This window comes from Antennarius striatus, chromosome 13, assembly GCF_040054535.1.
Source record: "Antennarius striatus isolate MH-2024 chromosome 13, ASM4005453v1, whole genome shotgun sequence".
NCBI lineage: Eukaryota > Metazoa > Chordata > Actinopteri > Lophiiformes > Antennariidae > Antennarius > Antennarius striatus.
Genome location: NC_090788.1, coordinates 2,216,861 through 2,231,486, shown reverse-complemented (window position 1 = coordinate 2,231,486; position 14,626 = coordinate 2,216,861). Strand labels below are relative to the sequence as shown.

At 43.9% G+C, this 14,626-nt stretch overlaps 1 protein-coding gene across 3 annotated transcripts in view; it reads right to left on the bottom strand.

Moving 5' to 3' along the window:
- srrm3 (serine/arginine repetitive matrix 3) overlaps nucleotides 1–13,908 on the bottom strand; it is a 51,421-nt gene extending 37,513 nt beyond the window's left edge. For 2 of the 3 annotated variants that reach the window (XM_068331210.1, XM_068331212.1), the window contains exon 1: nucleotides 13,730–13,908. The gene's annotated coding sequence lies outside the window, so the exon portion shown is untranslated. Of the gene's footprint in view, nucleotides 1–13,532; nucleotides 13,563–13,729 lie in introns of all 3 variants that reach the window. The other variant, XM_068331211.1, reaches the window with a different exon arrangement.
- Between the last annotated feature and the right edge of the window lie 718 nt (nucleotides 13,909–14,626).

Genomic DNA, 14,626 nt, shown 5'->3' with positions numbered 1-14,626 from the left:
AATCCACCGGGACTGCGCCAGACTGCTGACGGAACAGGAATCCGTTCTGATGCCGCAGCACCGGAGAGCGATGAGGAAAGGTTTGTCAATTTTGCAGAAATTACAGGACGTCTTTATTTTCTCCCTGCAGTCCCTGCCAAGCCCATCGCCTGTCACGACTGAGCAGTATTCCCCACGCAGCGAGCAGACAAGCATTGATTGACTAATGTTAAAGGACAGAATCAAGGTCGGCCTGCAAAAAGACTTGGTTTTGCACCACATCTCCTGAAAAATGCAAAGCTTAATATCGGACCGGCTTGAGCAAATAAAAGAGCAAACAGAAAGATGAGGAAAAGGATGGAACTGGCACTGACTGAAGGAGGGCTGAGGCAATCAAAGCCCCCCCCACGGCCTTTTATCATCTCCTGACCTCAAGCCTAACCCTATATATACGAATAAAAAGATCACGCAGAGAAAAGCAGCCATCCGTGAGAAGATGAGAGAGGTGGAGGCACGGACATGCTTGCAGATTTGTTTCTGACAGCGATGATAACCATCTGTCAGCGGCTCCTGGCAAACCCTGGAAGAGGCACGCGTGTATGCACACGCACACACCTGTCCGCCACGCGGCTGGATGGATGACTTGAAAAAAACAACAACACAAAAAAAATATGTGTTCTCGCAGCTTCCCCCGAAACTGCCGTGGTGAGGTCGGTGGCTCCCTCCATCCTCTACGGTGTCGCTTTTTACATCTCAATCTATGTGTGAGGTGAAAGGGAGATAACACGAGACAGACCATAATGCCACAACGGATATCCCACCTCTCTGCCCACTCGGATTTCACATCTCCTCCGGCCATCTGTCACAGAGGGCTCCATGCGGTGGGCTACGATGCGGCAAAAAAAAAAATTCCAGCATTGACTTTGCCCCGACGAAACCTCCATGCATCCATATATGAATGCAGTTATCCCTTTGATATCTCATGAGGGCTGCATTTCTTGGGGGTGGGGGGTCCAAAAGAAATCGTTTTGGACTAATCGGTGTAGAAATGTGTTTACATGCCCGGGTAGGAGCTCGTGTTGAGCAAAATCTTCAAAAGGTTCTAATCCACAGGCTGGGAAGGAGATTACGGAACCTTTCAGAGGCATCTTGCCATAATCCCCCAGCCTCTGTGCAAACAACAGTTTGTATATTCATACACAGATCAGGAAGTGGAGCAATTTTACTGATAAGTAAGTAAGGGGAAAATAAAAAGAATAGAAAGTGAACATCCATGCAAGAATGAGGTTTTAGTCGAGTGAAGCGATTTCTGTACGGGTGAAAATGGGCTTTTATAGGAAATCATAATCACTCAATCAGGGTCTCATGAAGCCGTTAACCTCATCAAGAAATGTGTTTATTAACCAAAAATGTACAACACAGACGTCGATCTCTCAGATAATGTTATCAGTTTCCTTATTGCTATTGGTTTGGAAGTGGGAATATTGCCGAAACATCCACTGGCATCTTGACAGTCAGTCGGTTTGTTGTTCGCAAGATTACACAAAGGCCAATGTTTTAAACTGCAATTCACAGACCAAAGAAAAAGGCGATGCAGGTCTGAAGAGAGGGGTGCATCCTGGACTAAACTTTTGTCTCCGAACAACAATAATGATAACTAACCCCTGACCTGCTGAGGTAAAACTATCTTCACTGTCTGGAGGTCAGGTTCCACTGTCTGCATCCAAGCCTGAAAGTCTAGCCAAGCAGCATAGGCCAATTAGCTCTCTGGGGAGGTGAGGCCAGCAGCAGGTACAGCTTGTTAGCAGTAGGCACCAGAGACCAGAGGAGTCAGCAGACTGAGTCCTGAAGACTGAAGGCTCGAAGGGAGGGGGGGTACACACATAAAGGTCAAATGAGCTGGTGGCTGCTCTTTCAATAGGCCGCCACTTGACGCCTTAAAGGTTAGACGGAGCCCATGGCTGCACCGGAGGTGATATGAGAGTACGAGAAATGTCACCAACACCAATAAAGCTCCAGAAAAAGTCGATACTGGCACAGCAGCATGAGCTTCATAGAACGGATTGAGGAAAAGCTGTTTCAGTCACGGTGGCGGGTAAAATGTCTTCTTGTGGAAACCGGGTGAGACAAATCCACCAGGAGCGGGTGTTCAGTCACAGCCCCCTTATTTGTCTGACTTTGCCCTCCATCAAAGGATGATCTGAGGACAGCTGGGTTAAGATGCTCAGAAACAACACAACTCCCGAATGTTAACGGTAAATGTGGAGCGTCGGAAAATATAACGTTGTAGACCGTTTCAGCATCTCTGTGCTTCAACTTTTCATTGGCTCCCAATGTGGGCAGCAGCCATGATGGGCTTATTAATCCCCTGGGCGGCAGGGGACGGAGGATCAGTGTGTCCATGCTTGCTATAATTTCCTCTAGCCGGGTGCAGTGTGTGTGTGTGTGTGTGTGCGCATGCATGCACCTTCCTCCCCCCACCCCCTCCACCAATGCCATCTGTTTTCTGGCCAGATCTCTGGCATTGGTCTTTCCCGCTCTTCGGTCATTCTCTAGGGAATTTGCTTCAATGAGCTGTTTCAACATCTGTAACTCTAGTCAAGGGGTCTAAAAGTACCGAAGACACCAACAGCGCATCAGGATAAATTTGTAATACTGGTGAAAAAGCTTGCGTTTGGGTTGGGCTTCCATCTTTTCAAGTTTAGCAAAATGATTCTGACCGTGGATTACTGTCTTGGTCTCCCTTGACGCTAATCTCATGCAGAATGGACCTACGTTCAACTAGTAACCATGGAAATAAAAAACCCCTGAACAAACCAATAAAACCAATCATTCTTTGATAACCACCCTTGCTTTGTCTCGAAACCCAACAACACAAAGCGTGTCTCCGACCAATTAGAGCTGCGGCACCACTTCCTACATCGCAGATGGAAATTCAGAGCTAAATTCTAACAAACTTACTCAGACTCTAACTAGATCACAAATCCATTTGTTCCCTCACTCGCTCTAATCCTGTACATCACCCACATTTCCCACTTTCTCTTGCTTCTGAAAAAGTAGCATCCTCAGCTTCCAAAGGCCAAAAGCTTAAACTCAAAAGTCATTTTTGGGTTTTCAAGAAGTCTGCATTTCCTTTTTGTCTCGAGTGAGCTGTGCGACCTTGTACACTTTCTGATTCATAGCTGGGAAAGAAAAGAACCTATAGGATTCATGGTCCACATCTTTTACCGATGTACCCCCAAGGAGGTTAGCGTCTACTGTTTCTCCCTAATGGAAAAGGCATTGGGCATGTAATTTCCCCTGACAGCTGACTCTTTTAAAGCCTACACAGCGAGGTTAATCAATGAGGTTGGACATCTGAGGATAGAATACAGATAAGAGTCATATGTGCAGAAATGAACGGACTAGCAGAAAAACCGTGGCCCTCTCTAGAAAATTCAAAGATTCCAGTTTTGTGTGCTTCATTCCTACATTTTTAGAGCTCCAGGCCGGCAAACTGCCAGTGTGCCTTTCGGGTTCTGGAAGCCTAGCACCCTTGGGCCACTTCCCTTTGCTTTTCCAGTAAAGGTCAAACACTTATCCGTTTCCACAACTCTGGAGGACACTTGGGTCAACAGCAACACAACACAATCAGAGGGGCACATCGTTTATGTTTGGATTGTCTGTTTTCAAGAAGACCAAATGCTCTCCGAAAAATCCAAGCTGCTGAGACAGTCTTGCGTTTGGTATTCATTAACACCAAACCCTTTGTGCCAGTTAAACCTGCTGATGACTACGATCTACCCTGCATTCGCTCAACTAAAATACCTTTCAAACTGCATCTCTATGGGAGACACGTTTCTAGGCACGATCTCTCTCGTATATATTTGAAAGCCGAGCTTCTCAGGAGACGATGGGGTTGCACAAAACAATTATACACCATCGACAGGCTGCCGAGTATCAAGGACGACTGTAAGGTCCGCTGATGCAAGAAGGCTGTAAAGCTTTCTATTACTATGAAACTCAGTCCTCACAACAAACCCGCTGAAACCGTGAGTCAACAAAAGCTCTTTTATGGCAACACTGAAAGCCTCGCAGATCGAAAAGCTGTTGGTGCATCTCTTTCATCAGATGGGTTAATAGAAGTGGGTCTCTGTGGTAAATGGCGGTGCTGTATCGCCGGCAACAAATGCGCCAACTCAAACACAATACCAATAGTGAAATGTCCCACTTTATCTCCACCTTCTCACAGAGAAAACACAACATCCAACAAATGATTACGGAGGCCTGCTTGAACATCGAGGTACTGGATTCCCCACCATCAAACCAGCCTCAGTATTTCCCGAGAATTGCTATTGCTTTTCCAAAGGACCCCGCCTCCACCATCAATAACTGTGTTCTTTGTATTTGGGGAAAGCTGCAGCACAGCAGTGACTGTTATCATCAGAACAAACAGCTGACATCTGAAGTGAAATCCTTGTTTAGATCACGCCGTCACGCCACGGCGTGCACTTCTGGTTATTACGACTAATTCCGCTGTATCGTTCAGGAATCTGCCGTGCGATGCTGCAGGCATTAACATAAGAAAGAAGCTGACGCACAACAACAAACAAATCAGTGCTGATGCTCATGTGAAATACAACCTGAAATATATTACCGTGACCTGCCTGTGTCATAAGAATACCGCCATGCAAGAAATCGCTTTAAAATGAAGAGAAAATACGACTATTAAAGTCTGTGGGGATCTTCCCTGAGTCAACATGAAAAAAGTCGCTCTCCTCAGTCGTAAAAAAAATAATTTGAAGTGCCTCCCACATTTACCCAGCACCCCCCCCCCTCATGAATAATGAACAGCCCCATCGCAGTTATTTCACCGACACGTAAAGCCATCTGTTCATTAGGAAACGCCGTAAATCAGCTCTCAGACAGAGCAACGAGAAGACATGCAAAGAGTGGACGTGAGGAAGAAATGTTGAGTGGGAAAATGAATAAATTTGTTTTTTTTTGGTACAGTTATTACAACCCAACATCCTTCTGATGTGAAATTCAGCTTTGCATCACTAATAGTTTAAGAACAGATTACACGATGGGTGATTTACTTTCACCAGAAGAAACACAAAATAAACAATGCTTACATTAATTTTTAAAGTGTTTTGTTAAATGGGGTTGCAACATGACAATGAATGTGATCTAAAGATATTTTAAAAAGTTCTCCCTTCACACTCGAGGAAGTATTTCTTCAGTGGCTGCAGCCACAACTGGATGCTGATTTCATCTCATTTAATCAGCCATATTAGCATAAGGCAGCGAAAATGTTAAAATTAAGTAAGACCTTTGACTCCGGTGAAAATTCTACTGATTGCAAAAGTTAAACTTGCTTACTAATTAAAGTTGGGAAACTTAATACGTGCCATGTGGTTTGATGAACTGAAACTTATTCTGCGTTCCAGATTTTGATACATACACATATATCACTATTCCTAAAGTTTCACTTCATAAAAATTTAATGTTATACAACTTTTTGAATCATGGGTGACAAACCTGAGCGCAGTATCATCCATCACCCGCTGCAGAGGAATTCTGAAATAGCTCTATTACTGAGGAACTGCACCTATAAAAGAACATGACTCAGCTGAGTGCTGCGAAAAGTCTCTGCAACATTATGAATGTGTTGATGCGTCTGCTAGTGAAGACCAAACAACAAAATTGTGAAATGAACAATGTCCTAGAATTCCCACAGGGGGGGATCCTCCAGAATAACACCCTCAGAAACCATTGGGAATGCTGGGCATGTCGTGTAAAGATGATGCCGTTTTTTTTGTTTTTTTTCCTATCTTACAATTTCTCGTTGTGATCTAAAAAAGATTTTTCATGTTTTGTTCTGCAACTATGGGACATTTAATTGTTTGTTCACTCTCTTATTGCCAAATTAAACCCACACAATTACTTTCTTCCATGTCTGAGCAGGCATGCATGGGAAGGGGACAACAATAGGGAAATTCAAGATGAGAATTTCCCTTAGAGCATCATTTGCACACATTAAATAAAGTCCTGGTACAACATAAAAAACAATTTAAGCTGTTTATTAATGTTGCATTGGAAAATGTCACAAATTCTGGTATTTCAGAAAAAAATAGAATGTTGAGGAAGAGGAAACAAGCAACTTCAAGAGATGATAAGCAAATCCTCATATACAAATGTATCCATACATCATTGGAACCTTCTTGACAAGAAAGATTTAGACAAAGTATTAACAACCTAAAAGTCGTACAGTCCCAAACAGACATTGGTCTCTTATAAGCAGTCATAAGCTAAAAAGGTGTGTGACTGCTAATTTGAAGTAGAACATAGAAAATATTGAAAATACTCAAAGATAAGTACCTCAAGTATTGTACGTTAATGCGGTACTTGAGTAGAAGTACTCAGTTTCCTCCTGTGGTTATTGTTGGCACAGAAAGTAAATGAAATGCCTACTGAGGTAAAATGTAGTAAAAGGTAATTTGGACAGAATCTTGCCAACAGTGGCAGCAATTTTCCTTTCAGACGTCTTGATGAACAGGCCTCCCAAGCTGCCACCGCTCCCATTCCACAGATTGGATACAATTACTCTGAGTAATTGCTTGAGGCGGCTTGATTAAAGTGGCGACAAAGGTTTAGGGGATATAAAAGGAGCATCGAGAGACGACCTGAGATGTCAAGAGGATGTCTTCTATTGACCGACCCAATGTGTCACCCTTCTGAATGTCCTCCTCGACAGAAGAGATGTCTGCGAAATGATTACGGTTCATTTGACAACCGACAGCGTCTCAATACAAATTCTCTTCGTTTACGCCTAACCTTCACATTTCATTCCAAATGAAGCAATCTGTGTCCTGCATACTTGGACGGTTACGGGAACAGAACCATTAAGGTACTAGACCATATTCTGTCTCCAACTGGCAGCAAACGCTTTTGTACTCTAAGCAGAAACCACTGTACGGACATGTACAGCAATCCGTTTGTTCTGCTCGCTCTTGAAAACATGTTGTGGATTTTCTACGGGGATGGTAAATCAAGCCGGAGACAGGGACTTGGTGGAATCTGCCACCTAATATCGTTTCCGCTTTGCCATCCAGTACCAGGTCTGGATTTACAGCTCCTGCGTGTTGTGGACTCTGTCTGATAGAGCGTCTGAATAATTCACTCGCCACAACCATGTCCATTAAAGTCTCTCCTTGAAGAAAGTTCAAGTTAGTTCCTAGAAAGTCCTGACAGCCACTCGTCTAGTCATTCCCTACGGATGTGATTCCAAAAACACGGTATCTCCCCCCACATAATTTTGTGATTTTTATTAAATTTAACTTGTTTGTGTTTGTGAAAATACAAACAGGAGAATCGGATTCACACCATCTTGAGCTACGTGCAAGCATGTTTAGAATGATTATGCTAACATGAAGACTTTAAGGGGGCTACATTCCTCTTCATTAGCAGTTAAAAACGCATGACAGCTGCTGAAGGGAACCCCACTGGTTGTTTATTCGGTTATTTGGTCATTAATGAGTGTGGAAATTCAACCTGGGAAAAATCAGGAGATCTCTGAAGCCCTCAGAAGTGATTTTGTGGGTAGCGAGAAAAACATTCAATCCATCAGTAGTTGTCGAGTCCGCCTTGCAAGGGAACAAAGAAAAAACCTGACAGATACGAACTCCTTCATTTTTACTCCTGCTCCACATCTTATTGATCAAATTCTCATGTCTTAAACACATTATTTCACTTCAAATTTAACTTTAACAGAGAGCTCAAAGCATATCTACAAAGACAGTTATGGAGTGTTTCAGAGCAGAGAGGAGAGATGCGAGGATGATGATGGGTAGCCTCGCTACGGGAGATTTTAATGCAGTAGCTCAGACCATAAATCACCGAGCTGCTGGAGCGTATAGAAACAAGCAGACAAGTATGTCGTCGGTTCCTCCTGACTAACGGCGCGTGTTTACCCACGCAAAAGGTACAACCGCGAGGCTAATGTTAGCTACCCAACATTTTTGTTCTGGACAACGTTGGATTTTTAACGACTGAACAGCGCCTGCGTCTCTGATCGGCTGTTTCTTAATGACTTGATCATTTGAGAGCTCTTAATGTCACTTTTACGCTTCGCCGTGCGTAAATAGCATGATAACATCTTATTCCTCATGCAAGCAAAGACTTTTTCCTCTCCTAAATGGTCTCTTTAGGGAAATTCCTCGAAGTATAATTTTTGCTAATCCCGTTGACAGGCCCCGTGTACAGATCATAAACACGTGGCGTCATGATTTCACTTACCCGTTAAATGTGTGATAATACTGCATACATTTTCATAATTCCTGCACGTTGTTGTCACATTTATGTCCGTCTGTGTTTGTTGCTTGTTATTCTCAAGAACCCGCGGGTTAGTGGTGTTAAGTGGCCGGTTTTTAGAGCAATCATAGGGTGAGGTAAATCTCGAGCTGCTGCAGAAGGAGCGGTGAATAATACACACACTGGTACTTGGGGGCTTTCTATTAAAGAGGTTATCTATTATTTACCGAGAGCCATTTGGTCATAATTCTCATAGTCATTTAACTACGGAGGTTTCAGATGAATCATCGTTCAGTCAGAGACGTGCAAGCTAACAACGGTGAGCCGTGGCGACGGGAATTTATCAACCGCCACCTGCACAAATATACAATTTCACATAATGACAGAACAAATGCATAATTGACTCACTCCTACCCCGGAGCGGCTGTATGACTCTCTCTGATGGAGGGGAGTGAATTACCTCACAATCAACCCTGGTATAAACACGCCAAAGTCGATCTGCTGGACTTTTCATACTCTGAACAGAGGATGAAAAGAACACGCTGCTATTATAGGTGTGACCCCGCCTCCACCCCCCATCTAAACAGGGGGTTGCTTTGGGATGACTGCAGCACGCCAGGCTGATATGAATTCTCCTCTGCAAAGAAAAGATGGATAATGTCAGCCTGCATTCATCTTTCTGCTCAAAGTATCACCTTTTCCTGCTTTTATTCCTCCCCATCCTTGCCCCTGCCTCCCTCCCTCCAGTCGTCTGGGGTAAATAAATGGACTTCTGCCACGCTGTGAAGCTCAGCACCACTGACATTCTGTCTGACGATGATCCCATTGTCACTCATTACACACACCCACCGTCAACGCTGTTTACCCAGAGCAATTAAAATGCTGTTTATTCAAAAGACGGTACGTGAGCCAAATAAATGTTGAGACGGAACGCCACAAAACAGCTAGCTGACATCAGCAGGGAGGGGGTGGCGGGTGTATGAATACACCCTTGTAAATAAAGTCATTATTAGAGGTCAGTAATGCACCAAACAAGACACTACGGAGGCCCATTTCCTCGAGTGGGAGCTGCTGCTAGTGTTGCCACCTCATCCCTGTCCGATCCTCACCAGCCCTTCACCCACTCAGGATTATGACAGCGCTGGACAGACTGCTGAGAGGATCATTTCTCCCCCCTCCACCACCATCATCATCACCATCACACCCACTCCTCACTCCTCTGTGTTATCTATCTATCCACGGCTGCAGCAGAGGCATTCTGAGCAACACCGACACACAAAAACAACAAATCATTTCCTGCTCGACAAACACCTGCTGTCACCGCACGAGGCGTGTGCAATAAAGAGGCGTCGTTAATAAGGCATTTTATGTGTGTTTGGTGATCGTGTGTCTGATTCCGTTTGTGTGTGTGTGAGTGTGTCTGTATGAATCTCTTGCAGCAGAGCTGAAGAGCTTAAGTTGGGCTTCAGGGTGTTGATTTAACTTTCATGTCTTTTGTGCAGTGGTTTTTCTAAACACGTAATGGAGCACAGCGCTCCCTTACTGTCAGGAGACGCCCTTTAAAGAAACGCTGAATGTCACACAAGAAGCTGAGACACTGAGTCTTTTTTTAAGTGGTTGATTTAGGTTGATCCAGATGTTGTCTGTATATGGTGCTGTAGATCGGCTGGAGGAAGATGAAGACAAAGATGGAACTGAGAGCCAGATGAGAGGAAACGATCAAGCAGAAAATAGAGGAGACAATAATTTCCTACAATGCTCCAGTTTCACCTCAAATTTTCAAACACTCCACTTTGCACCCTCATATGGGATGGTATGATGTTTATATGATAGATAGACAGACAGACAGACAGATAGATGTGAGTCTGTTAGTTGGAGCAGATGGTTTGTGTAGGACACAGCAGCTGCTCTATTCTTTTCACCCCACCCCCAAACACACACACACAGAAACACACACGCACACAGTGCTCCTAATAGTACACCGGGATCACCTGATGGAACCAGACACTGATTCCCTCCATTATTCATGAGCTGACCGACAGCGGCTACAAGAACCTCCTAATATTCTGTAAATTCCTAACACTCACCCCCCACCCCCCGACAACAAATACAGTTTGTCAGACTAAAATGCACGCCGTCTACGACATCATTTTCATATGAGGGGAAACAGTCCGGCGATGGGGTGAGTAAGCGCTAGAATAAAAATTTAACCGTGTTCCCTCGTCCTCCCCCCCGTCCCTCTTTGTCTCAGTCCTCCCTTCCCTCCCCTTCACCTCTCCGAGGAAGAGCTTCAAAGCAGCTCTGAAGTCGGTGGGATAGAGGAAGGGGATCCCTGGGGGAACGGTACAACACACACAAACACACCCACACACACACACACGGAGCCCAACGATGGCTAACAAGCAGTCAAACAGGGGCCTTTGAGCAGTAACTGAGCGACAGCTTCAAATGGGGGCCCATATGAAAAAGACCCAGGCCGTTTCTTATGACTGCGTTGACTTGAAAAATGCAGTTTCATCTGCCCGTTTTATCACACATGCACCGGCACGCCTGCAAACTCCAAAGAAGTAACATCCAAGAAAAGAAAAAAGAACGCAAATACAGTGAATTTTTAATTCTGAAATCACAGATCTGAAGAAGGCAATGAGTCAAATGTTCTTTTATTTAACAGCTATCAGCTGCAAAGGACCAACTTTATAAAGAAAAAAAAAAGAAGAAGCCCTGACCCTAAAATATATGAATAATTCAGTTTTAAGTCCTTGATGTAAATTTTATTGAATGTTTTTTGCTTCTTGATGAGGAAGAATCTGGGGCTAAGCTCCCTTTGATCAGCAGAAGAAGCAGGAATTCTCTTGATCTTCCAAGTTGCTTAAATGCTTTCCGCAGTTGGAAGCTGGCCTCAAAGCTGAAGTCGATCACATATATGTACAGAATCTCCAAAAAAAAAAACATAAAAAACCCTTGCAAACCAAAACTCTTACATCCAAAGGTTCTAAGTGGATGTATTCCTAAATCTATTTTCCTTTGCTCCAGGATATTAGTTATTTTTCAGTTCGGTTGTTAGTTTTTTTTCTCCTTTTATTTTCTTTCCAACTTTAGATGATATTCTTTCTGTAGTTTAAGTGCAATCTTGCTGGCAAAAACAGAAACTCAAATGTTGGAGGTAAAAAAAAGAAAACACTTCAAGAATCAAAAAATGAATTTCAAACATCCATTTCTGGGGTCTAATTTTCCAATCTCCTACTCCAATCCCTGCGATAAGTTTCCTTCAAATGACTCCCAACTAAAACTTCCTTAAAAGTGAGCTTCAAACCAATCTACCTCAGTCCTCCCCTAGAAGCACTCCCCTTCCTGGATTTGGATCGGTGACAGGAACACAGACTGACAAGCCTTTTAAATAAAACATGAAGAATTTACCACCTGTGGTGAAAGCACAGCCGTTCTCCGGTCCTGCTAAAACAGAAGTTCGGTTTCAAGGAGAGTCAGAAAGCACTATTTCCATTTCTTTCACATCTCCTGTCTCTTTGGAAAAGCTTTCATTGAACAAGCGAACACACATTTCCTGTGCGTGTGTGTATTTTTACAGAGAAGCCACAGGATGATGACCGGCTATTGTGCTGGGTGACACTTGGTAAACTGGACCGGCTGGAAACCATTGATCCTTATAATAGCTCCCTTTCCAACCCTTCCTCTGCCACGCATTTGTCTGTCCCTTCCCTTCAGGGCTCCAGAGGCTTCACTCCTTCAGGACGGCTGCAGAAGAAAAATGAAGTAGAACAGGAGGAGGAGGAGGAAGAGGAGGAGCGGTGTGTGTCTACTGGCGGAATGAAGGGGAGGAAAGGAGGAAAGCAGAGGAGGAGCAGGGAGAAGATGCTGCAGAGTAGCGGTGGTGGTGGGGGCGTTAGTGATGGGGGGGGTGTTGAAACTCGTCTACAAACAATGTGAACGTGGAGTAGGCAGGAGGCAGATGCTTTGTGGAGAACAAGGTTGGGAGACAGATGGCGGAGGAAGCTGAAGCTGGAGTGACTGACATTCCTCTTCCACCTCTAGGAGCAACTCCATCCTAATACGAGCTAATCCCTCTATCTGCCTCTCACCTAACGTCGGCCTGACAAAATGGAAGACTGCTTTCTGACACGCACCTGCTACTTGAGTTCGCTCAGAGCAGCACAGCGGTGCTAAACTCCCATGCAGCAAAGCGTTCGGTCTGCACCATCGCCGTCCTGTCACTCACACCGCTCCCGTTGACTTCACCTTTTTCCAAAACAGCGTGTCACAACCTGACCTCCAATTGTTCTAAAGGACATTCATTTGCTTCAAAACCTCAGTTGGCATTTGTGAATTTAGTCACACAGCTGTATAGCCTAACGAAATCTGCAGCCGCATAATGGATTGTGAGTCATCAGCGAAGCGCTGCAACTCATTATCATTTAAAAAAAAAAATCATACAGCAATCTGGTTTTCATTTCTCACAAATTGTCTCGTGATCACCATATAATGACTTAGTGTTATTCTTCATTGTTACGCAGCCTTCTGACCTGAATGTGGCTAACACATTGATGAACAAGTTAAAGTTTTATTTACACTACTTTGGCATTGGTAAACTTCCCTCTTCTCTTCCTGACTCTCCTAGAATTCAAGGAGACATTAAACTGAATGAGATACAGCGTTACTTGTTTTCAATCATCGATTTGAAAATATACCCAAGTTCTAAACATGTTTGACACGATTGAAATGTAATGAAATAAGTCCATTACAATTTCACCAAACTTGCGATGAGGTCTCTGTGGAAAAATTGGTTGAGTATGATAAAAAGCAGAAAAGGCAGCAAATCAAATTGTTTTGTATTTCTAGTTTGAAAAATTAATCAGAATAACTGATTATCATTATGGCTTCTAATTAATATCGATATTTTACGTGACGATATAATTTCCTGTCTATATGGAGAACCCAAACACAAAGGTCCTTCAGAATAAAATGAAACACTTCCTGTAAGGATTTTATGTATTATTAACTCTTATTTAAATCTCATCTACGTCATTTAAACATTTCAATAAATAAACATTGAAATAAACATTGAAATTAATATTTTAACGTCATACTTTTGAATGCATCTGTTTACATGGGGGCCGTGAACCAAATGTATACACGAACACAAAAACAGCATCAGCGACGGTAAACATCCTGCAGGCAGTACGGAGGGAGTAAAAACACGGCAGCTGAAGCGACCGCTTACAAAACGATACTGGGAAAAATACTACCTTAAGCTTTTCCATCGACGTAACAACCCTCTTTCGTAGACGGGGGGGGGCACAAACAAACAAACAAACAAACAACAAGCTAACGTAAACAGCGCGTTAATAAGGTCACACAGTAAACACGAACCAGGAAGGCGATGCCCGCTATTCCGCCTACCTCCCCCAACTTGACGCTACTGGAGCTCCCGGGACAAACTCACCCTTCCTGCGGTCGTTTTCTTCGTCGTTTTCGGGGGTTCGTTTCTTTCTTTCTCCTTTTTCTCGACTCGGGTCCGTGGCGGTGCTGATGCTGTGTTTTCCGTCGCCTCCTCCTCCTCCTCGGCGCTAAGCTAACCAGCTGCCTCCGCTCGGCTTGTGGTGCTGAAGTGGACAGCGCACCGAGGAGCTCACAGAACAAAAAGCCCACAATGCGCTTACCCCAGCTTCCGCCCGCTCCACAGCGACCCCTGGAGAACCGGAGGAGCACCTGCAGGACGCTGGTAGTAATGTCAGGCGCACTGGCATAGCGTCACCTAGTGTGGTAAAGTGTTTGTGTGAACTGTAGTATCTCTTGGAGGTCAAAAACTCCCAGTCAGACATCTTTAATTTAAGATATGTCGGGTTTACAAATTGTTGCACGAATGATGGGTGTATTATTTCATTTCTATTCGTTATCAGGCTCCTGACGCTGTCACCTCGTCGTGATTTGCCGGGACACTGGAATGAAAAACAGCCATCGTTTAGTTGAAATCTCAGCCTTTGTCACCCAGCATTAAGAAGTGGTGCTACCCAGACAACCATCCAATTTCTTCTGTTTCATCGGTCTTGATAAAAAATATTCAGCCCTGTTCTTCGGAAAGGTGATTTCCATGATTCAGTATCCAATCTGTAATTGGCTTTTTAACACAATGAGAGGAAAAAATAGCATAATTTAAGTTTGCTGTGAACTCTGTGGACATCTTTCAAGAGGCTGTTGTGGTCCACAGACTGAGATAAGACTTAATATCCTGAAATAAAGCCTGTTCACTAAAGCTGCTAAATTTATTTGATATTTTCCCACTCTGCCCAAGGCAGTGTTGGATAGATGAAAGTTGTAGCTACACATTGCACTGAGTGAA